Source organism: Camelus bactrianus, chromosome 25, assembly GCF_048773025.1.
Source record: "Camelus bactrianus isolate YW-2024 breed Bactrian camel chromosome 25, ASM4877302v1, whole genome shotgun sequence".
In the NCBI taxonomy this organism is placed as follows: Eukaryota; Metazoa; Chordata; class Mammalia; order Artiodactyla; family Camelidae; genus Camelus; species Camelus bactrianus.
Window position 1 is genome coordinate 11,973,675 of NC_133563.1, and position 25,882 is coordinate 11,999,556.

Consider the following 25,882-nt stretch of genomic DNA (forward strand, 5'->3'; position numbering starts at 1 on the left):
TTTCCAGTGTGTGGCAAATTCAAGTTTTGCTTTATGAAATTTTCTGGAATTTTCTAACAAATATTTTTGATCTTTTTTGGTTGAATCCTTGGATGTAGAACCTGTGGATGCAAAGGGCCAACTGCCTATTATTTTTGGCTTTCGAAAATATTTAAACAAAAGGTTATGCTTTTCTCCAAAAGTAGAAGGCCCTGAGGAAAACTACTAAAATGACTGTGGTTCCAGGTGAGGGACAAAAATCATGGGATTTCATTAAAAAAAAAATTTGATGTTTTCCCTTCCAAATCTATATTTTATAAAAATTCTTTTTATGGATGGAATTTTTGTTCTTTGAATAATTTACCTTTTATACAGAAATGATAGCAAATACAACTTCACATGTATTTATTACACATTTCTACACATCTACAATCTAGAATATCTCAATGTACCATCCAGTTAATGCAAGCAAAGTGGAAATTTTTCAACTGAAAAAGCTTCAGAAAGTTCCCAACATGTATTTGTCTCACCTATTAACTAAGTATTGTCTAAATTTAGAATCCTATATTGATAGAAAATACGACACTTGTTCTATTTTCTTTCCATTTTGAGAAAGTGGCATTATACGGATAGGAATTATGCAATATTCAGGCAGTAACTTTTAAAACAAAGTCAGGGGTTGTAAAATTTAACGTTCTCATAATGGCATTAACTTATCCGGGTTGAACATATAGTACATTAAGGAATTGCATTTTGCTGTCTTCCTTGTAATTGGAAATATTCTATATGTACAATTTGAGTGAGTTAATGTTTCTAGGAGAACCTTAACTTTTGCATTTCTTGACTTTTTTATGTTTGAATTTGTAGCTTTAACATTTGCATTAACATAGTTATTTGCATTTCATTAAAGCCGGTTAGCCTATTCAAGGACTAAAGTCATAAGTGAGTGTTTACTTAAAGATTTGCTTAAATGAAAATATTCAACCTTTTTTTGGTTACATATTTATGGTTAGAAGATACACTCATTTAAGATTGTGATTTTTGTGTGTTTGTGCTAACTTAAGTCTAAGAATTTCTGTGCATGGTAAGTACCCAAGAATTAGGCAACGATTGAATGGATGAGTAAATGAACAATTGCTACCAAAGTTTATCAGGAATATGGAAATAGGAGAAACAGCAATATGGTGATAGGATCAGTGGATTCTTTGGATTAAAAAGCAACTCCAGGGAAGCTTGTTCCAGAAAGGGAAGAATGTCTCAGCCTTCTATAATACCTTGTGTTGGTTTTTCTGTTCTATATGTTTTTATATATTCTTATTGCGTTTTTGTTTAAATATTTCTGAATTGAAAGGAAGACTAATAATTCTCCAATTTTGCGTATAAAGAAATCAAGTTCCCAAGAGATTATGGGATTATTTTGAAGAGATGAAAGAGGGAAGGGCACGCTACTCTAAAAACAAAAATTCTAAATCCAGTTGCGCCTTGATTTCTGGAAACTTGTGTGAAGATATGCATATAAACAAATGCAAATGGCAGGGATAAAGAAGAAAAAAATTGCTATTTTATTTATGAAGAAAAATTTAGCATAGAAACCCCTCCCTCAGACTGTAGACCCCTTATGGGCAGGAACTGCCTTGTTTTTGTATCCTAATGCCTAATACATACTAGACCCATTAGCTCTTTGTCCAAATAACATAATAGAAAAAATAGCCAATTGCATTACTCTATGTACTTCAGGTTATATTAACAAAAAAGTTCTATTTTCAAGGGTACAACTACTACTTAGAGTCGGGTGAAACCAAGTACTTGTCTTAGATTAGACTTTATATACAAAAGATTTTTAGGCATTTGTGAAAATTGTACATGAAAGAACATTTGAAACATGTATAAGTTTCTATTATAAGGTTTTTTTTTTTTTAATATAAAGTTGGTTTGTTGAAAAAGACCTCAGAAGGTGCAAAACCTTCAGCGAAAGATTGAGTTTAATAAACTCATGTAACAGTGGGGCGGTGGGAATTGGCGGCCGCGGGGCTCATGGTACTGGGCGCCCAGGGCGGCTCCGGGGAAGGGAGCAGGATCTGGACTTCCGTAGGTGATGTTGGCTCCAAGACACGCCGCCTCTTCTGTGTCTTGAATCACAGCGCAGATCATGGGCCACCACGGCGTGAAGGGGGACAAGGTGCTGAAGGAGGACGCGCTGCCGGGCCTGAGGACGGAGTACGAGGTGGACTTGGACGACCGCCCGGGCCAGTACTCCGACGTCTTCCTCCTGGAGCACGCTGGCGGGACCTGCTCAGAAGTGAAGGCCCTCCCACCGCCCAACTTCGTGGCCTTGAAGCTGGAGCGCGCCACCGAGGGGGAGATGGTGGTGCTGGGCTGCAAGTCGGACTCCTTTCCGCCGATCACCAACTTGCTGTGGTACAAGGTGAAACCAACAGCTTTCAGAGCAAGTTCGTTATGGTCTTCTTGGAGTCCAAGACGGAGCTGCACCTCTCGAGGCTAGACCTGGAGGCGGACCCGGCAGGTACAGCTGCACCCGCCCGGACACACAGGACACCTGCCGGAAGGTAATCACACTGCGCACGCGCAGCTGCGTCTCGCTGCCCTCTGGCCCTTCCTGGGGGTGGGTGGCTGAGGTGCTTGTGCTGGTCACGGTCATCTTCCTCTACGAGAAGCGGCGGGAGCCGGACGAGGTCCTGGGTGATGAGGACATTGGCTCTGCTCCACTGAAGAGCAGCGGGCACCACGTGAACGACAAAGGCAAGAAGGTTGGCCAGAGGCACGCAGGCTGAGAGGCAGCGAGGACGAGTCTGCACAGGCGCCCTGCCTCTGTTGGAGGAGCCCAGCGTTTCCCGGCGTTTGCAGAGCGCCTCGCTCTTTCCTCTTAAGGAGACCCACCCAGAGAAAACAAACCCTATTCTGCATTCAAATCATACGTTTTTTCTTCCCGCTTTTTTTTTTTTAAATCTAATCTAGGGTTTTCTGTGTGTAGAATTCTGTCCTTTAGGGGTTTTGCTTTTCTTCTGTAGATATTTCATAGGCCCCCCAGGGTAGCCATGAGGTTTGTGTGAGGACTCTGCTGCCCCCTTGGCCCATCCCCGCCGCCTCCTGCCTGTGCCCTTACTGGACCCCTGGACCCCTGGCCTCCTGGCCTGTCCTTCCCGCTGCTCCCACCACTCCTCCCCTCGTGTCCCCTGGGCCATTGGTCTCCTAGGCTGACACTGGGTGAGGTGTGGAGGAAAGGTGGGCCTTTTCATGGGGCTTCCACCCCAGCTCCCCTTCCAGAGGCTGCTGGGCCATGCGGGGGCCGGGGCCAAGTCCCTGCCCTTGGCGGAAGGTCACAGGAAGGTGACAGGTCATGCGCAGTGCCAAGCACCTGCCGTAGGAAGCCAGCGCGTCGGGTTACTGCAGGTCTGTGATCTGGCTTGGGACAGACGGACGGCTTTGACCTCACGGCCGCCCTCGGGGCATCTTCCTGGCTGCTCTCCCAGTTTGCACGCCTGAAGAGTGGGTGGTCAGGCCCACCACCTCCGAGCAGGAGCTGCTGTGACAGGCCGAGATAAATGTGGCCACTACGAAGATTTAAGTTTTATGGGGACAAAGGGAAAGAAGAGAAGAAAAAAAGGAAGTGTGGAAAGAGTTCAAGAGACCAAAAAGCAGCGAAACACATTTATTTATTCATTCAACAACTATTTACTGAACACCTACTAAATGCCAGGTGCCTGGTGACTAGATGCTGGGTGTATAGCAGTGAAGAAGACTAACCAAGTCCCTGCTTTAATGGAATTTACCGTCTAATAGGTAAGGCAGTAAGAAAAGAGAAGAAATATGTAATTAAGATTATTTGGCATAGTGCAGTGCTATAAATAAAATAAACAGGATGGAACGGAGTTATTTTAAATTGAGTAGTCAGAGGGAGGGGTGGCTATTTTTGATCTGATGTTCAGAGAAGACTTCTAGGAGGTGACACTTGAGGCACAACACCTATGTCAAATGACAAAACTAAAACGATTTAGTAATGAGTTTGATGTCCTTTATTCAAAGGAGAACAATCCATGGATTGGAGGAATACAGTGTCTCACAAGCAGTGGAGAACTTTTCTGGAGGTATTTTGGGCAACAGTGAGTTTTCTAGAGCAGTATAGGAGGCAGTGTGGAAACCACATGATTGGCTAGGAGGTGGGAGATTTTCTTGAGAGGCGAGCAGGTCCTGTTTTCTGGGTAAAGCTGAGTTGGAAGATTGTGATTGGTGTTGAGTTTCCTTGACAGTGAGGCACTTCCCGTAAGTGCAGGCTGACTTGAGTTGAGATTTGTGATGTGGGCTGGGCCACTGGGGTGGCCTCCACTTTGTAGGTCGAGATCTACAAATTAATTTTACTATCTGAAAGGTGGAGGAAGGCAGCCATATGGCGTCTAGAGGAAGACTTTTCTTGGAGCAAGTAAAGCAGGAATTGTTGTGTTGAAGACCAGAAGTGGGGTCAGGGTCACAGGAGTTCAGTAAGTAGGAGGGAAATGAGCTTGGATTTTACCTTAAGTGCCATGGGGACCACTGGAATGAGAGACCTGGCTAAAATCTATTCATTCATTCATTCATTCATCCATCCATGCACTCATTTGTTTTTTTGTCTTTTTAATAGACTTATTTAAAAATTTTTTAAATTTACTTTTATTATTATTTTTTTAGGGAGGTACTGGAGATTGAACCCAGGACCTTATGCATGTTAAGCATGTAACTGAGCTGTATACTCTCCCTAGACTTGCTTTTAAAAGCCATTTAGGTTGTAGCAGAATTGAATGGAAAATATAGAGATTTCCCATGTACCCCTGTCGTCCCCCCCCCCCACAGAGCCTCCCCCATTATTATCCCCCATCAGAGTGGCCCATTCTCTACAATTGATGAGCTGACATTGACACGTCATTATCACCCAAAGTCCACAGTTTACATTGGCATTGTACGTTCTGTGGGTTTTGACAAATCTGTAATGACATGTATCTAAAATTATAGTATCACACAAAATAGTTTTATTGCCTAAAAATCCACTGTGTTTTGCCTATTCATCCCCCGCCTTTCCCCTGGCAACCACTGATCTTTTTACTGCCTCCATAGTTTTGCCTTTTCTAGAATGTCATATAATTGGAAAGCAGCTATGCTCACCACTATACCACCAACGCTGCACAGAATGTCATTGGAATCATACAGTATGTAGTCTTTTCATGACAGCCTCTTTTAGTTAGTAATGTGCATTTAAGTTTCTTCCATGTCTTTTCATGGCTTGATAGCTCATTTCTTTTTAGTGTTGAATAATATTCAATTGTCTGGATGTACCACAGTTTACTTTGTGGTAATTTTTTTTTTTCCCCTTAACTAAGTATATACCAGCTAGTGTGTTTGTTACTGAAGGTATTATAATTAACTAAATAACCTTAGTCTGTGAAACTCACGGTCTAGTGGGGAAGATAGATGTTAAGTAAATAATAAAAGGAATGAGTGTAAAATTATGAGCAGATATGTGCTCTGAAGGTTTGGGACACCTTTTGTTACATATGTGTAAAGAAGGAAACTTGAAGACTAGGAAAGAGTAACTGAGCTAAAGTAAGGCTGATAAAAATTTTAGTAGAGCCTTAGACTTGTTTTTAGGATCAGCAAGATCTGTGAGAATAGTATCACATTTTCCTATAACTTTAAAAATAGATTATAGCCTATAATAAAATAAGAATAAAACTTTTGGAAAGCATAATATTGATGCAGAATGGTGCTATTTATGATTTGCATGGATTATCTCCCATAATACTGAAAAGACACCCCTTATTAAATTAAATGATTAAATACCCATCATCTCTAGTGCCATGCTGGTAAATGTCTAACAACTGACCCTCCAGGAAGGCAGGAGCCTCAGTTTGTGGCTTTTTCCAACTTCCTTTTCTGTGGTGTAAATTTTCCCATCATGGCCGATTCCAGCTACCAGGGTGATGGCACTGTAGATGAGGTTGTGAAGGGCTGTGCACAATCCTCTCTGGAGTCCGTGAGCACCAGCTCCAGCATGCCACTGAATCTCCCTTTTATTAATGAGAAAATTAGGCCTTGGAAAGTAAGTAACTCTCCGAAGTCACAGAGACTGAGAGGCAGGGTGAGAATTTACACACTGGCAGAGACCCTGAAGCCCTGGTGTTTAATTGTTATGCTGTAGACACCAAGAGTTGAATCATAATTTTAAAATAATAATAAGATTTAATTAATCATAATGTGAACTCAGAACTCATTCAAGTCCTAAGTCCAACTTCTTTTAACAGAGAAGAAAACTGACTCCCGAAAGAGTTCATTGATCTGCTCAAGGTTAAAAGACGGTTTATTGACAAAAGCTGGGGCTTGAACCCAATTCTTTGGTCACTGCCCTACACGATGCTGTAACTACTTTTTTTTTTTTTTTTTTTTTTTTTGCAAACTTCCTCCACAAAACGTTTAAGTAATATCTCTTTGATAGAAAGATAGAAACTGTGGGGGCTGTTTTCCCTTCCACCTATTTGAGGTGAAAATGTCATCATCTGGATAATGTAAATCAACAGCATCACCTTGCTTGGAAGCAGTTAACTGTGCACAGAATTCCTAAAGAATGGTCATCATAATAGCAGTCATAGCTGCCATCACTTCTTTTGTGCATGTTAGTGTATTTCTCACAAAGGCGATGAACTAGGGAGCTCTAAATGTGCTCCTGGTTGTATGTGCCCAGGGTGTGTGTGTAACTGGCAAGCAACAAAGTGCTGGTTGCATAACTTGTTGTATAATTAGCTGCGTAGCAAGGACTTGAGCCATATTTGGTGACTCCAAAAGCCCACACTTTTAAGAAGCTGGTCCTGGGCAATTCCAGCTCATTTTAGGGCCAAACAAATGACACAATTTGCCTTAACCTCCAGTTTAGCTGTTTAAAAGAGGAGAGGACGAAAGTGAATCAGGAACTGAATATAAGCGTGGATATAAAAAGTGCAGACCTTCTAGTGAAATCACAGAACACGATTTGGCCAAGGTACCAACCCTCTCTGAATCAGGAAAAGCAGCTACTCATCTCACAGAAACATATTAGGGAAAATTAATTGGTGATGGTGATGCTATCTACTGCTGTATTTCTAGGGAAATTCTCAATGTCAAGGAGACTCCAGTTCTTAAAGCAACTGAAGATTGAAATCTTATGACTTCTAAGATATGTAGTATGAAAGCCATGATTTACATAGTTTCTTGACCAAAAGTTTTAAAAAAACAAACCAAAACTATTCTACGTGTGGAGAGATGACGCCACGTGCGGAGACACATTTTATTTCCTTGATAATTAATAATGAAAGACGTGCAATTTATTGCTTGTTACAAGATTTTATTTCTTTATCTTGCTCCTTACATCAAATCATAAGCTACTGAGGATGGAAATAAGAAATGACTTTGAGAGATGCATGTGAAAATTACTGGAAGAAGGTGACTTTCATTAAAGTGAATGGTTCATTACATTTCTTGGGTTTGAATTCGGCCTGTCAGGGTTTCCATAGCCCAACAAGTAGACTTGTGATTTTACAAAGAAAATAAGAACTGCGTTTCCAGAATGTGCTCAGCACAGATTGGGCTGATGGAAATACGATACTGAAATTAACATGAGATTGTAGGAGAGCGCCAGATAAAAGGAAGATGGTAAGTACTGTACATGCTTGAACATTGTAGATGCTCCTAGGGAGAATTCTTGACCTTCTTTGGAGCCGGCACTTTAAGCCTGGGGACAAATAGTTGCATTTTTGACAGTCATGTGAAGATTACATTGGGGACTGCAGATGTGAGGCCCTTTCTCTGTCAGAACTTAGAATTAAACCCACATCAAAAGCTTTACGAGAAGTGGAAGATCAGTGGGACACACTCACTGAGAAACTCTTAATGAGCAGATAGACTGCCACATAGCCTCTGTGATGTGTGTCAACTTAGTCTTGACATAGCCAATTCCCAGTTCTCTGTACAAGATAGAATGAGGGTAACGAGGATAATTGAAACCCACAGATAATCCTCAGGTTCCATTTTAACCCTCAGTTGCAACTGACTGCCTTGCAAGCCTTTTAGGAGACCCAGGAAAGAGTTGCATCTCCCTTTTGTGATGGTGGTTCGTCAGCATATCCCGTGTTCCCTGTGTTGGGAAACCACGAAAGAAACAGACAGAAGAGGCTGTGTCATTCAGGAGCCTGGCAGGAGACAATTGGTACACTCAGAGGGTGATTAATAAGAGTTTAGTGAAGGAACCATTTTCAAAGTTATAGGCAGGGTCAAGGGAAACCAGACAGGAAACACTCTGGGATTAGCCCAGACCAGGAGCTGCTCCCACCCCTTAGGGATGAAGGAGCAAGAGGACAGGGCTGTTTAGCAGGAGCTGTGGTCTTCCCTGCAGGAAGGCAGCCGCCGGCCACCAGAGCTCCGCACAGCCGGAGCCGGGGCAGTCAACACCAAACCCCTCTCTCCTTTTCCCCTCTGACCTCCTTCTAGTGCCTCTCACTGGCTGAACCCATCTGGAAGCCAGAAAGAAAGGCAGGATGTCGATGTGGTCCACAGATGTCAGGGTCCTGGGGCACACAGCAGGCTGGAGGAGAGTGAAGAGTGGCTCTGGAGGAAAAACGGAATATCTAGCCCAGAAAAGATGAGGAAGATGATCACACGTATGTCAACTGGTTGTGGCTACCAGCCCCTGTACTCAAATGCAAGACCACATCTTTTAGAAGAGATACTTTTAGAAAACCAATGCAGACAGAAGGTAAAAGAAAATAGCCTCTGGGAGATGGCCATCGTCACCATATGAAGCGTAAACACTGGGAATCCAGTCGTTCATTCTTGATAGGGAGAGAGAGGTAATAAGGTGAAAGTTAAGGCTTATTTGGCTGTTTAAATTTGGGGGAGTAGAAAACCTTAGCTGTAATTATATTATCTTTTATCCCCAGGAAGTCCTGAGGGTTTCCATGAGCATTCCAAAGGCCAGTTGGAGGAGCAAACGTTTCCATTGTCCCTTCTGAAATTCAGACCTGGGGTAAACGGCCACACTCCTATATGTCAGTGGCTTATAAGAGAGACAATATTACCTGTATCATTAGTTACAATAAAAACATTAAAATGAGCTTTTCTTAGAGATCCAGTTATTGCAATAAACTGAATTGTAATACCTCTGAGTATTATAAGTACTATGGCTTAACTATTTTAACCTGGTTATGGATTCAACAATATGGAAGACCCTGTGTTAACTCAGCTTTCTCTCTCTCTCTCTCTCTCATCTTAGTGGCAAAGATGTTCTTCTGGTGGGGGCGGGGGTTTCTGGGGTTCATGTAAAAATACAGGAGAACATGAGTGCCTGTCTTCCTCACTCCTGTCCACTTTCTGTAGCAGGCTCAACCCTGTCCCATTTCCAAGCCCAATCCTACCAGCACTGGGAGCATTTTAACATTTTGGCCCAGTATTTGTTGGAGGCTAGCATAAGTTTCACTAATACTGTCTCTCAATCTAAAGTGCTGGGGTGAGCCCTGAGTGCCCAGAGCTCCCACTTATCCCAGCCATGGGGGTTCAACTCAGGTGACAAGTCAGGTTTAGAATTGGTAAATTTTCATAACCCTACCCTGAACTTCAACTTGCTTCACCAAGAAGTTGGCACTTTCTCTGGCCCTTGCCAGATCTCTGTCTTGAATAGGGTCTGGACCATGACCCCACCATTTTTCATACTGACCCTCTGGGCCGCTGCTGCAACGAACTGGGCCTCATCCAAGCAACTTGGCCCCTTTTGTCCACCTCTCTCCTTCTGCTCCTGATCCTGCCAAGTTGTCCCAGCCTTCAGAAGACTGGGCTTCTGTCTCCAGTGTGAGAAGTTGGCTCCCCATTGAGATGAAGTTCAAGGAAAGACTGAGCAAAAACATGGTCACCTCTCACTTGTGAGTTTCTGCCACCTGGCCTCTTAACATTTGTTCCTCAATTAATGGGTTAGATGTGTTACACTGGCACCTGTCTCCACCAAGTCTGAGCTTGCTGAAGTCCAGATGCGTCTGCTGGGGTCAGGCCCACACCAGGGTCAGTGATAACAGCTTCCCATCTTATCTGGTCCCACGTTCTCCTTTTATTGTCCCACGTTGCTGAAGTCCCCACTTACCTGGAGGGAGACCCACCTAATTAATATGACAGATTGCCTCAGAAAAATGAATTCCCTTTTTTCCAATAATTGATTAAATTCCAGCAAGGAATGCTATTGAAATGTTAATCTATCAAATAAGAGACACATTGGAGGACTAGGACTTTATTATTTGCTCTGAAAATGTCATGTAAGTTTAGGAAACTTTAAACTCCTCTGTGGTTATTTCATTAGGAAAAAGTAATCTCATTTAACTGGCACTTTTACATCTACATTTATGCTTTTAAAACAGTGAAGTGAGTGTTCTACAGCTATGTAAAGAAACACATTATCAAAGCATTAGGAAATGATTAAACTGACATTTTCTTAAGAAAACGAAAGGAGCAGGAAAAAGCCATTCTAAAAGGACTGAGTGCTACATACTCCAGATATTATCTTCAGTGCTTACTCAGGGATCTTTAAAGAAGCTTATTACCAAGTACCCTAAGAAGACAAGTGTGGATGTGTACAGATCAGAGGAATGCAAGTTAATGTACCTGCCAGATTTTACTATCGTACAAAGTATGTCAATCAGCATTCAGACCTTGCATTTAAAACTGTGTTCTTTCAGGTTTCCTCTCTGCTGTATCGTTCATGGCTCAATCCTCCTAGTCAGTAACTGTTCCGTGTTGCTGGTTGTCATAAAAGGCATAGACGTGTCACACGTGCATGCGTGTACACCCATACCCACACACCACACACAGCTCTGGAGGTTATTAACAACCTTTTCCAGACACACAAAATATTTTGAGACAAGAAAAGAGAATCTTGACTATCCCAACTGTTAAAAGACCCTTACTCAGCTAACATTTATTAAGCATTTGCTGTATGCTGGTCACCATTTTTCATGATTTTACCCATGCTGTCTCTAGCGGTCAACATGCAGAGTTCGAGGATTTAGATCCAAATTTACAGGGAATTATAGTCTCCTATGGAAGAAGAAAAAGATGTATGGTAAACTGATTTTATTTGGAGAACATCTGTAACAGTGAGGCTAGCCCCAGGAGAAAGGAAGAAGATTAGGAGCTCAGGGATGTCAGATAGCGGTTGTGAAGAGTTTTGCCTATTTTCTAAGACCCTTACCAAGGATTCTGGAAAACAATGCCAGATACTTGCTTTTGCAACATACATGGTTAGGGTGCTGGGTTGTGGAGTGACCAGGATTCGTAGGTGTTTATTATATGTTGATATGAACACATTTCAAAATTTGTCTACTGAGTTCTCAACGGCAGTTGATGTAACTGACCACACTCTCCTTCTCCAAGTCTTCAGAACACCACACCTGACAGATGTCCCCCTCCCTCTCTGGCCACTCCTTCTCAGGGTCACTAACACTCTCATCTTCCTCTGTCCTTTCTTTGAATACCCTTGCTCCTTGAGGGTTCTGTCCACAGAATCCCTTCTCACTTTGCAGAGTCTCCCTGGGAGACCATCTTTCTTTCTTGACCTTTAAAACACCAGATCTCTTCCTAAGCTTCAGACCCCTATAACCTACATTTGAGTTACTTTCTTTGGCTAGATATCCCATAAACACTTCAGACTTAACACATTCAGAACCAAACTCATTTCCCCCTTACCTCCCTGACCCCCTTCTAGACAATCTGCTTTGGTATTCACTGTCTCAAGAAAAGCCACCACCATCTATTCATGGGCCCTAGCCATCCTGAGTGTCAGTTTTGACCTCTTTTCCCTCCTCACCCTGCACACTCTAATCCAGTGTCGGCCACGAAATCCAGTGGTGGCCTAACCTGTAACACTTTGTACACCCATCTTCTCACACCTCCACTGCGACTATTCACATTGTCAGTCCATTTAGGAAAACCCTATAAAGCAAACAGGTTGGATCATGAGAAATTAGAAAGCTTAAGAGAGCACTAGACTGAAAATTTTGACACCTAGATTCTGGTCTCCACCTTGTTACCATCTGGCCAGAGGATCAGAATCATCTTTTATAGAGCAGTGGTGTTGGTTTTTTTGAGGATAGGAACTACTTGTGTCTTTTTCTTCTCTTTCTTGTAGGGCCTAGCACTGGTATTTGTTTATAAATGCTTGTTGAATGAAGGATCTGGAGCATAGACAATTCACTAATGCAAAATTTTAATAAAGTTGAAAATCTTTTCTGTCTCTAGAAAAAGACGTTTTAATTAAAGATGAGATGAAAGTAAACAAGTGGATAAAGTGATACAGTGGAGTAAATGGGATCTTTTCTAAGATCTGTAAGGAGAGAAGAGTAATGTGATAATTAAGGCAAATCCAGGGGCCAAATCCAGGTCCTGTTACGTTTCTTTCCAGCTGTGGACTGTGCACACCATTCATACGATCATGTTGTCATGCTGCCTAAAGGGAACAGAGCCCATTGGCTTTTATTTTGTCTTCTCATGTCCATGCTGCATTAATGTCTTTGGTGGCCTAGTTTCCCAGAGGCAGAACCTGAGCTGAGGATTTGTATGCAAATGAGTGGCTAGGGAAGTGCTGCCAGAGAAAACTGGTAGAGAAAGGGAGGAGGCAGGGGAGAAGACACTCAAGAGTGTGATTTCTAGCAAAGGCCAGTGGAGGGTGATTTTTGCCCAATGCCACAAAGACATCCTGGAGTGCAGAGTTTACTTCTAAACTGTCCCGGTCTGATGGAAGGGAGCTGGGTTGCCTTACTCTTGCGCTAGCCAGTCACTGCCTAAAGTTCACCCAGGACCCATCCTCGGGTCTTGTGGACAAAATGGCTCCAGCAGTGCAAGGGGGGTGGTCCTCTGAAGAAGCAAGATGGATGTGGATGCTGGAAGAGAAGTCACTAAAGTCAGGGCAGAGCTTAAGGGAATGGAAAAGCTATGGGAAGGAGTGTGACTCTGTTGGGGGTGGGTGCTGGCAGAATCTCTTCCAGGGGGACATCTTTATATACTCCTGACCTTTCTAGTATTGATTGTTTTGATTCTAGTTGAAACTATCACTTACATTCAGTGAAGAAGACACAGTTGTGGTAATTGGCAATTGCTATTTTGAGAGTCCACACCTGTGTGTCCTTGGATTCCGTGTGGTTAGAGCTGGTTCTTCCTTTTGGTTGGAATGGCTACTCCACCATCAGGATAAGTAACCTGAGCTTCCAGAAGAAGTCCTGAGGAGACCACGGAAGCCTTGTTCATCTCTGAGGGGAAATGTGTATTTCAACAATGATCTGCTGCCATTGTTGTCCCACTTGCATTGCTTAACCCCAAAGGGATTGCTCTTCTGGGCAGGAGATGAGAGGAGGTTGTGCTGGGCACTGAGTAATGTCCCCAAGGTCACAGGTAGGTTCATTTGACTCTTGTCTGAGTAGAGAGACCTGGGACAGTGTGTGTGTGGCCTCACTCACAAGACCCCTGTCCTGTGTTCGGTGAAGAATGTGAAATAGAAAAAGCAATGAGCTAAGAGTCTGGGGACTTGGATCTGCTCTGGTTCTTCTCACTTCTAGCTCTGTGATCTTGCCCTGGATGCAGCCTCAAGTTCCTCATCTGTGAAGTGGGGTAATGATACCTACTTGCCTACTGCACAGGGCTGACGTTAGGAACAGAGGAGATTACATGCATCAGAGCCCGTTAGAATTAAGTGCTGATTAAATTTAATGTGAAAGGGAGTCTCATGATTGTTTTCTGGCTCCACTACTTACTACCTGTGTCATCACAGCCAAGTTAATTAACCCCTTTGGCTTCCTCATCTGTATAAAGAGCGTATACAAAGTATGTCTCTTACAAGGTTGTTTTAAGGTTAAGTTTAGATGATCGCTGAGAAATGTTTAGCACAGTCTAGCAAATAGGAAGCAGCCTATGACTGTCTGCTATGTTTACCTTCCATAACATGATGGCCTTAAAGCATTTACTCTCAGGCATCATCACTTTACATTTTAACACCGCTGTATTGTATCTGAATTTACATGACTTTATTTTAGAGTATTTCGGAATGTAGTAAAGAAATCCGTATTGCTGATTTATCAGTCACGGCTCTTCTCAGCCACCATCTTTTCAAATTCATACATCCTAATTCTTTCAGACTGTTCTCATCCCATGGACTCTAAGGTGAACCATCTCCAGCTGAATCTGAAAATTTCAAAGAATGCATAAATAGAATAGAGAGAGAAAAATAACAAAGTGCCCGAAGGTATGTATGGTATTTTAGACAAGATTGTCTCATGTTTGTTCAAAGATTCTTTTGCTTCTTTACTCCCAATACTCTTCTCATGATTTTGAAGGGAATATTCCAATTAAACCAGGTCAAGGATCAGAAGACACAGGTCCTGTCCCTAGTGCTTCCATTGCCGCCCTGTGTGTCTTTGGATGAATTTTTTTACCTCGTAACCCTGAATTTCCTCATCTGTAATAGGCACTTCACAGGACTGTTGTGAGGATAAAATGAGAGGATGTGTATCAGGAACTTGGCACGCAGCTACCACCCGGCAGACCCGCACAGTGGTAGCAGAGGAACGTAGCGCATCTGCAAAAATGGCAGTTTCTTCCCTTTTTCTCTTTTTTCATACTTGTTTGAATGTGTGGGGTACACATTTTTACTCTTATCTTGCATCTCTGTGGGATTCTTTTGCGGCACCGTTGAGATACAGCTCATGAAAGGACTCAAGTCGTTGTGTAGGTGTAAAGTATTTTCACAACGGTGGTGGCCAGTGATTCACTAGTTTACTCAGAAACATTACTGAGTCACATTACAGGGTGTTGAGGATATACTGTTGACTATCACAGACAGTCTTTACTTTCAAGGAACTTTTAGAAGGAAAACACATGAGTATGTAATCTTTCCTTGTACCTGTTTTTGAGAAAACAGAGTATTAAAATCTCTGTTGATAATTAAACCAGTACTTTTGTCTAATCCAGAATTGTTGCATCATTATTTGATCACAGAACAACCTCCCTTGTCATTATTTTTTGCATATCATGCAAACGTACTAAGACATCTTGGAACACAACCTGGGGGACACCATTGAAGCAAGCAGGATTTCCTCTCCCACGAGGCCTGGTATCTATTCCCTCAATGTGCTGTATTTGCATAAATCATATTATGTAGGTGGCTGCTTGCTTTACCCATGGTCAGGGCCAGCCCTAGATAGGGTACAACCCTGGAGTGAACAAAACAGGAGTCACTCCTGGGCAGAGAACACAAACTTTGTCAGAAAATAAATTACTGGAAACATTTTTATTAAAGAAGAGGAGTAGTTTCGAGGGTGTGATAACTTCCGTTAAAGCTTATGCAGTTAATCATTCCTTGTTTGAGGTTTGGACTTTCTTCCCTTTGATGTAATTAGCCATTAGGCTTTCTGAAGTACATTTTTCATGTCAAGGAGACAATGGTTTCAAAGGAGAGAGAGGGTGGGGCTGAGAGGAAGGCCAAGTTAATGCACAGAGCAGCTAAAGACACAGGGAAATATCAACACTGCTTACACCGGCCATTTGCTAACAGTGCATTGGAACACGATGCTGTTTTCACTTGAACTCCAGGGATATTTTACACACTGCTCTGTTGCATCATAAGCATTTTCTGGAACTTTTTCCGGAATTGTGGGATGCATGTGTTAGGGAACAGTATGGAAGTACTTCTCTGGTTCAGCCAGAGCACTGCTATTATGTCTTATTTGTTTATTCTTCAAAGTAAGATGCCATTTGAAAAAAAAAAAAAAAGGACTTGATAAAAACATTTTAAAACCCCTGAAAGAGATGATTTGACTGAATGAGACAGGATTGGTTAGCCACCTGTTGCCCCATTTCTACCAAAACTGACTTTGCTGTAGCAGAACAAACATCCAAGTCAAGTTACTCAAAGAGAGAGTGGTATATCCAAACTCTTTGTTCATTCCATAAATGTTGAAAATATGCTAGGATCAGCAAACGATTTTTTCCATTTTGTGTAAAGGTGTGAGCATATGACATGTGTGGGAATAGATGTGTTACAAGTGCACATGTACATGCATATATATGTATAGATCTGTGTGTATGAGTGTCTGTGTGTGTATGTGCTTGTGTGTGTGTGTGAATTAGAGAAACTTCAAAACTGACATGAATCTGAATCCTGTGTTTAAAGAGCTTGGACTAGTACAAGAAGTAAGGCCTGCATATAAACAATTATAATCAAAAGCGTAAAATAACACTCACCATCTAGTAGATGAAGATTAGTTCACAAATTTAAAATAAAAGCATCATCACCCAAGAGAATGTCCTTGTCTTCATTCTTTGTCTTAGAGCGACATAAAACATACAATGTGCACAGGTTAATGCTAAAATCACCAGATTTCTTCCACTCCAGACTGATTATTTTTAAACTTTCTGTTGTTGTTGTTGTTGTATTGGTGTGGGCCTTTTTATGGAAAAACTAAGACAACATTGAAGTTTCCTTTGATCATCCAATTCCATTTGCCTGGGCCTGTATCCAGTCTCAGTGATTCTCGTGAGTTTGATACGTGTCCTTCCAGCTCTTGTTTAGTATTTTTCCAAAAGTATATTTGTATCCATAATGTTTTTTTTTTCTGTTTTTCCAAATGTGCAGTATCAGACTTTTTAACTTTTGTCATTTTTTTCCATTCAATATTGTAGTCTTGAGATACATAGATGTTGGATATATAGATACAGCACAAATTCATTACTTTATTACAGTTTTAGTGTCCCCATGTTGGGATGATATCTCCTTTCATTTATTCCTTTCCCTGGTGATTGATTTTAAAGTTCTTTCAGATTTTTCATGATGACAAACAGTGCTGCCATGAACATCTTTGCATGTGTGTTCTTTTAAGAGGTTCTCTCTGGTGAGATTTTCTCTCAAGGTTAATGGAAATAAAGAGTTACAGGGCATGTACTTTTACTAGATCCTGCCAAATTGCTCTCCAAAGCAGCTCTACCCATCCCTACTTTCAACATCAGTGTACGGGAGTTCCTGTTTCTCCACATCCAGATCAATGCACAGTGAGGTTGAACTTTTAGATTTTTGCCAATTTGATTTTTTTCATTTGCTATTCCTTGATGACTAGTTAGTGTGAACATCATTTTAAAGATTTAGTGATCGTATGAATTTCTTCTGGGAACACTTTGTACCATTTCCTCACTTTCCTCTTAGGTTATCCTAATATTTCTCTATGACATATTTTGCAAATGTCTCCTTTCATCAGGTTTTATTTTTCTTAGAAATTTATTTATAGTTATCTTTTGACATATATGATGTTTGAAGTTGTCTAATGAATTAAATTTAATTTTTGTAGATGTGAAAATAGGGATTTAATTTAAATTTTTTTCCTACTCATTGATATTCTTTAGGTCTCATTCAATTTGGCATTTTGATTGAAGAGGACAACAGAGTGTGGTGATTAAGAACACCGGTTCTGGAGCCAGGTTGCCCAGATTCAAATCCCAGATCTGCCGCTTACAAACTTTGTTGCCTCAGGTAAGTTATTTTCCGAGCCTCAGTTTTCTCATCTGCAAGGTGAGGGTGGTATTAATACTACCCTTCATAGGTATTTTTGTCAGGCTGAATTAGTTACTGTCTGTAAGTCATTTAGAACAGTCCTAGAACGTAGTAGTATTACATGTGTCTGCTATTATTATTAATTCTCTATGAGAATTAATACTATAGCCTGAGATTTAAAAGATCTATAGCTAAGCTAAATTTTGTTTCAGATGGGATAAATGTATTTGTATATTGAAAGATGAGTCTGGGACACATTAACATTTGTATTCAGAGGAGTAAAATGACATATAGCTAACTCTTATTTATGTTTATTTATGTCCCTCCTATAAATACTTCATTTCTCTTTTTATCCTTAGTACCTAGTACTGTGCCTGGCATAACTAAACTCTCATCCAGGTTCTGCATAAATGAATGAATAAATGAATGAACGAATGATTTTCTTACATTTATGTTTAGCTGTACACCCCACTGTTTCCCCCGTCAGTATTTTCTCAGAATGAAAACTGCCTTAATATCCGCACAAACAAACCCAAGAGGATCAATCAGCTGCAAAATTATTATGCAAAGCATTCCTGAGCCAAATATAAATGACTTTTGGATTATCTGATGTTATGTATTTTCTGCATCGCTACCCCCTCCGTCAGTGTGAATATTCAACAGATAGGTGTGCCTAGCAGTCAAGTGCCTGCTGCACTGTCAGGGAATCCAAGAAAGTGAAAACATTCCGAATTGTTTTAGAATGGCCTCCTCTTTGTTAATGCTACACACACCCTTTGTGTTCTTGAGTTGATCACACTCAGGGGCTTTTAAATTGAATTTATTGTGATGAAATTTACTGGTATCTAAGTTTGGGAGGGTGAATGTCGTGCCACAGTTCATGTATCAGGTTACTGCCCATCCACCCACCCAGCCACCCATGTATCCATCAATTTTACAGATATTTAAGGAGACGGTGCTCTATGCCTGTGTGCATTGGGTGGTACTGTGGAGGACACAGAAGACAATGTGCTGTATCTCTCTGTTCCAAGAACCTGGAGAAAACCACGCTGCCCAACCCTTGAAAAACATACAGTTTCTAGTATGAGATTCTCTACCTTCAAGTTAAAGCTCTCATATTCTACTATGATGCTTGTAGCAAATATTTAAACTTCCCTAAATATCAGTAAGGAAGTGCATGCAAACTGTGTGGAAAATAGGAAATGCTCTCTAAACTTTAGTTTTCATTCCTACAACCATGGATATCAAATGTTAAAGAGGAGTATGCAAGTCGTAATTCTGAAAGCACGGCAAATCTGACAAAGGTATCTGTGAATATCAGAAACCGCAGATGGGGCAGCCCCAATACTGATTCAGCCTCAGCCTCTTCAAAGACATGTCCATGCCATCACTGACAGCGAAGAGTTACTACATGCTCACTACTGGACAGGCTCTCTGGTAAGTGCTTTTACATCGATTAATTAATTATTTTAATACTTCTGCAAATAACGTGGAGAGGGTTCTGTTATCCCAAATTTATGGATGGAGAAACTGAACCAGAGTGAAGTTAACCATATTGCCTCAGGTTTCATGATAGAAATCAATAAAGTCAGATTCAGATTCTGATGTCTGGCTCCAAAGCCCGTGCTCCAGCTACCTGTCCTTGCTTAAGAGGATGGGTTGAAGACCGCTGGGCTCAGGTCATGAGACTAGGGTTTGTCTGTTTCTAGGAAGCACAGGGACCCGTGACATATAGAAGATGTGGAAGTCAGTTTTATGCTTCTCTCAAGCCAAAGAAGTAGGTCTTGGTTTCCCAGAAACAATTTCTTGGCCTCTAAGTGATGGGAGTTTACCCCACCCCTTTGAATTTGAGGCTAACATGGAAGTTTCTTATGTCCATACAAGAGATATTTCTTGAGCATATACTTACCAGATGAGGTGTTGTCAAGCTATAGCGGATAGCAAGATGGGCATGGTTTGGGCCCTGAGTGAATATATTACATTATGTGTTGTCACTGTACTCCAATTTATTCTAATTTTGGAGAATCAAAGGATTAGTTGAGAGTATTCAAAATCTGATGTCTATCATCAGATATATTACTGTTATTTCTTACTAATATGCATATACTCTAGATCAGTTCAAGTTCCCCTAAAACATACAAAGCATTTGTCCCAAATTAATTGGGTGTAGCAAGGACTGTGTTGTGGGTTCAACAAACCCTCTACGCACATCATTGGACTACACTTTTCAGACTATTTTGCCTTTTAGTTGTGGCTGTGTGACTGCGTACTGAATATGAACTGCTGTCTGAAACAGTTTTTAGCAGAAACAAATACCCCTAGATTTCTACATTCATTTAGCAAACACACAGTCTTATACAGCATTAGAGCCATAGAACCTAGAACCTGCTCCCTGAGAATGAAGAAAGTATCTTCCAATCAAAGCAAATGCCTATGAGACATGTGTTAATCCTTCCCACGGGTGTAGTAGTTCCATTATAATTGAAATGCCACCATTTTTCAGTTTGTTGGGGTCCTGTGATCCAGCCATTTTCATTGTATTCCTTTTCTTGTGTCAGTTTCTGTTCTACAATGATAAAATATTTGAAATTCTGGTATTGAATTTCATCTCCTCCTGAGACTTTGTCATTTAGAGACATGGCTCTTTAGCATTGCCAAAGTTTTAGCTCCTAAAATTCAGATGCAGAGATTTAAAATCAGTGGCAGTCTGGGCAGATGTCAGCGGGTGAGAGGTTTCCACAGCCAGTCCTCATAAAGCACATGTCCATACTGCACTGTGGCTTCTAATCCACAAATAAAGCACAGATCCTACCGCGATCATCGGCAGAGACTCATGTCCAAAGGCAGATATTTTATTCAAATAATCTCACACTGCTCTGTGGGAAATACTATTTTCATTATGTTTGCAAACATGTTAGCATTCATTAAAATGTGCACTGCCTGCAAGAAAGATTCATGGTGAGTTTTTCCTGTTAGAGGACTTATTTGTGAACAACTCTCGTGAGGCAGAAGTTTATAACATTGGTTGTTTGAAATGTGTAATATTTTAGATTGCTACTCTCATCGGAAAGTTTCAGAGTGCAGAGGCAGGGGTCTGGGGTACTTCCTGTCCCTCCAGCCATGTGACAGGGCCAGGCCTTCAAAGTCCTAGAAAATCCTTAAGCTTCCTCTTTCCTAGTGGGAGACTTCATTCCAGACTAACTTTTGGTTTTAGATTGTTTCTTTTCTATTTGATCATGGCATCCTTATCTGATTAATGCTTATGAAGGCGTTCCTTTTGTTTCTTTATGATCTCTCTTATGCCATTTTTTGTCTTCTGTTTAGGTTATTTTCTCGTCTTCACAACTTCATGTCCTACTTTGTCTGTTGAGAACATGCTTTGTCCTTTTCTTCCACTGTGTATTTTTTATTAGCTGTCTAGGTATTATTCTATTTTACAATGGATGTGATACTAAAAACTCAAAAGCAAAAAGTGTTTATAAATTGAATGTAACTTTTATGTAGACTTCTATTGTGTTGTTAAAGATGCTTCGTGTTAGTCTGAAGAAATACAACCTAGTTCCAGAGGTGCAGCTAGAGTAGATTCTTCCCGTTCTAAATGAATGGACATTTGTTTAGAGGCAGAGATTCATAGAGGATGTATAAAAATTTAAGTAAACTTTAACTTCTAAAATGAATGTAATCCTGCAGTCATGCTTACATTTCAAACACATGACACACACATATACACATATGTGCACACACACACACACACATGCAAATACCTGTTCTTCATGGTAATGGCCAGGCAAGCAAGGGCCTGAAGTCTAATCATGTCAGAAATGACTTGTGTCTAGGGGTGGGTTAGACCACTGAAGTCCTTACAAATTTGAGTCCAGATAGACAAAGGTTAGCCGTCACCCCACACTCAGGAAAAATAATTTATTTATCCCTGAAAATTATGCAAGTGACAATCACATCTTTTATTTTAAATAAAGCCTTGAAAGCTAAAACCAAACTGCTGTGTTGTCAAATTGTATTGGCCACGTTTGTATCTAAGGCTTACTTACAGGCTATAACTACCTAAGGAGACATTTTGGTGACCAACAGAAGAAAGTCTTATCCTAGGGAGCTATTGATAGGAGTGAGCTAGGACCCTGGGAGAAAGTGGTGTCCAGGAGTTTGCTACAAAGACTTGTTATTTTTATCTTCATTCCAGTGGATCTTAAGTTGATTGAAAAATTATTGGCTTCTTTGTCAGTGATTGGTAAAAGTGGTGGTCCCTGTACTGAGCAAGTTATTTAACTTTTATTTCCTCATCTATAAAAGGGATTCCAATTCCAACTTAATTGAGATGTTGGGAGGATTATGGGGTATTATCCCTGTAAAGGTCAGAACAAAACTTGATACATAATAGAGACTCCATTTTGGTGGTTCTTCCTGGCACTATCTTTTGGCAACTACTTCTGTCTAGCATCTCATTGTCTCCAACCTATCTTTTTTATCACCTATTTGCATATACTTCCAGGAAATCTAGGGCCAGAGGTCTTGCTGGAGGACTTCACAAGGATCTGCTTTCCTCTTTACAGCTTTAAGATACTTCCTGGTCACCTAGGGTCTGCTTGTTGCAACTGTGGTCCCTAGACCTCCATAGTTCTATGTGCTGTGAAACTCTGTCTAGCCAGACTTGGGATGGGATACATTGGGATCTGTGTCAGTTCAATTCAGTTATTCTACTTTACCTTAATATTTGAAGCCTACTGTATCTTCTTACTTCCAGACTGACTAGAGAACCAGATATTCTAATTAAGGCATTCATTCTAAGCTAAGTAAGGATGAGTGACTTCTGGTGATCAGGTGTTTTGGTCTAATTTGGAGAGTTCTAAAAGCAAAACATTTAAGACTAGGAAGGTAAAAAACAGACTGTAGTAAATATAACAGGATTATAGTTGGAAAAGATCTGAGAGATTCTGGGCCTCAATTTCTCTTTATCTAGATGGAACTGAATACCAGAGATGTTAAGTAAATTTTTTAAGGTCACTCAATGAATTAAACTGGGAGCCGAGGCTAGAATTTGAGTATTCTGATTCCTAGTGGTTTTGGTGTTTTTTCTCACCTATACTCCACTGTCTCTTAAGAAAACAGCTACTTTCTTACTGGTTGGGTTCATGGGCTCCTCAACTCACAGAACATGGACAATTCAATGTTTCTATCCTCCAATTTCCATATTCTGGCCTTTATCACTCATCTTTTCTGTCTTATTCTGATAGTCAAAGACCTAAAAGCCCTATGTTAGCAGTGTTTTATTCATTGAGAAATACTGTAAGAATGTGATACTTAATTAATAATAAAATTGCAGAACTGCAGGGTTCATCAGATATATATCGAACACTTGTCAGACATTGTGCTAGTTACTATGGATACAGCAATGGACCATATATAGTTTCTGTCACAAAGAAGCTCACAATCTTCTGGGGAAGGAGATTCATAAACAAATAATTGTAATTCAAATAAATATTACAACTTACAGTGTAAACAGGACCCATTTCTCATAGTTTGAGTGCAGTTGGGAAGGATGGATAGGCACAGATTTTGAGTATTATTTCCTTATATTGAGATGAATATATCAGGTTATATATTAACTAATTCTTTTCTTCCCCATCGCTCACCCCCCTACCATTTAACATAAATTATGTTGGTCATCTCAGTATTTAAGTTACAGGATATTCAAGTGGGACATTTATCTGGAAGAGGAAAGGGCATTGCCCAAAAATGGATGAAGAGACATCTGTGTATTATTTTTTATTGAGAGAGTTTGCATGTCTTCAGTTGTATGAAGGGCAGCCCAGCATCATGTTAAGTGTAAGCACAATTGTGCTATTTATTTAGAAGTTAAATAAAATTAAAAGAGGTTTATTTAACTTCTAAATAAAGAACTTCTAACTAAATGAGGGGTAGACTGTGATGAGTTTGTACGGTTCAGATGAGCTAAGCTGGAACTAGTTTTCAGAATTCCTGAACTGTGTGGCTCCTGGTGAGGGAAGTTGTGTGACGTGTGGAAGGTGGAGTGAAGCAGCAGCTCTGAAGGGTGTTGGGTGCCACTGCAGCTCGTGCGTGTTGGGGCGGATTTGTGAACTCACTCCGTGAGCCTGATGCTCCTGTAGGGCAGTCTGCTCCTCCAGCCCCCACCCATCAGTCTCCCCCTTCAGTTTCACATAGGTCTAGGCGAGATGAACGTGCAGCTCCATGGAGACGGGCACCAACTGCTTATGGCAGATCACCTGTGACAGTGAGCTGCAGGTGGTGACAGTTATGCAAGTTGAGTAAGTTCTAGGGGTCAGTTGTACAAAATAGTGCCTCTGCTTAACAACACTGTATTATATAAAGTTTAAGAGGGCAGATTTCATGTTAAGTATTATTACCACAATAAAAGGGTTACTTTTACTTAAATAGTTCTTAGAAACCAGTTTTAGACACTACTGACCCATCTAATGATCTTTTTTTTTTTAATCTGTTCCTTTAGGATTTATTGTTGAAATCTGCTCAGATTTTAACATCCAACTCACTGGTATATGTTTTGTATAGTCCATACTCCCATTTTATACTCCCTTATTTGAAAATTAAAATAATATATATGTAGCTTAAATATTCTGGAATATTTCCAAGCATCAAGTATCACCACCAATATATGTTCCCTCTTCCCTTGTTTAAAACAAGTGGCTTTAACTTATTTAGAATATCAGGATTTTTGGTGGTTTTTTTCACCCCTTTTGGGATTACTGATATTAACTTTATCCTTTTCAGTCTGAACATGATTGTCTTTTACAGAGAAGAAAGAAGTAAATTTAGAATTGAGAAATTAATTTTCCTCTGTAGACCAAGAACTTCTTTGATCAGTCTAGCCTTCCAGCATTGAGGAGTTATAATTTTGGTACAATATTTGCTTAATGTTTATCAAAAAATTCCATGAGCTTCATGAAAGATGTGATTATTTAAACTGATTTTCTCTTCCCTTAATAGTAAATATACTCTTTTAAAATTTAAATTCGTCTACAGGATTTGCGGTCTGTGCTATTCTGGTATCACAGCATTTATATTTCCTGAGCAACACAGATAAAAAACAAAAATTAATAGTGTAAGGAAAACTGGAACAGTTATTATTTTGAATACAGAAATGTCTAGCCCTACCAAAAAACTGTTGGAAGGGAAAAAACTATAATAGAACTAGTAATAAACACATCTTAGTAATTACATTTTTAAAATGAATACTCCAAGACTGAAATAAAATGTAGAAGTTTCTACGTCTTCTCTCCATGTCTGTACGCATCAGTCCTGGGCTTTCTAGAGAGAGAGGGCTGCCCTGTTTCCTGAGCTCACCTATGCTAGGAGTCACCCGGTGCTTGTTGAACATCGCAGTTGTCTACAACCCTTCCTTGGAAATTCTGGATCTTTAGGGCTAGGGCGGGCTTAGAATTCTGTGTGTTTAACAAGCACTCCAAGTGATTGTCTCATCGGATAAGCTTGGGAAACAACGGAAAGAGCCCATGACTTTAAAATCAGCCTAACCTATGGATGAATTCAGAGTATAAAGCTTAACAGCCACGTGAATTCAGGCACATTATTTAACCTCTTTGAAAATCAATTTCTTCACCATTAAAGAGGGAATGGTAACATCTTCTAAAAAGAAATTTTGTCTGGATTCAATGATGTAAAATGCAAATTGTGTAGCTATCGCCAGTGCTATTTTATTGTTGAAAACTATGTTATAATTTTTTCCTAATCTTTTAGTTTTTACACTTGCTTGAAAGAGAAAATATAAAAATTCTGAAGCAAAACACATGTAAATAAGTCTTCTTTCTCAGTCTAAAAGACAGTAGAATCATTTACTCATTGGTAATGTATCTGAGGCATAAAGGCCCACATTTAGAAGACTGGCTAACCAATGATTGGTGTTACTGCTCAGATATTCAAAGACAACACCACATTGTTATATTTCCATTTTATTAAAAGCAAGATAAAAATAATTTTTGGTAGATTAACTTTCTCTCCATACACCTTTTTAAAAAAAATCTGTAGGAAGTTCTGATGCTCATCAATTCTTTAAAACTGTGGTTCTCAAACTGTGGCTCCTGGCCCAGCAGCAACAGCGTCACCTAAGAACTTTCTAGAAAAGAAAATTCTCAGTCCCTGCTCCAGACTACTAAATCCTAAAGATGCCACCAGAGGATGACTAGAGCTTGTTAGTGCATTTGGTAAGGTTGCAGGATACAAAACTAATACACAGAAATCTGTTGCATTTCTATACACTAACAATGAAGTATCAGAAAGAGAAATTAAGGA

General features: G+C 40.4%; 1 pseudogene; it reads left to right on the plus strand.

Annotated features, from left to right (window-relative positions):
- The first annotated feature begins 209 nt into the window (after nt 1-209).
- Nucleotides 210-3,416, plus strand: LOC105069673 (basigin pseudogene; annotated as a pseudogene).
- The last annotated feature ends 22,466 nt before the right edge of the window (nt 3,417-25,882 follow it).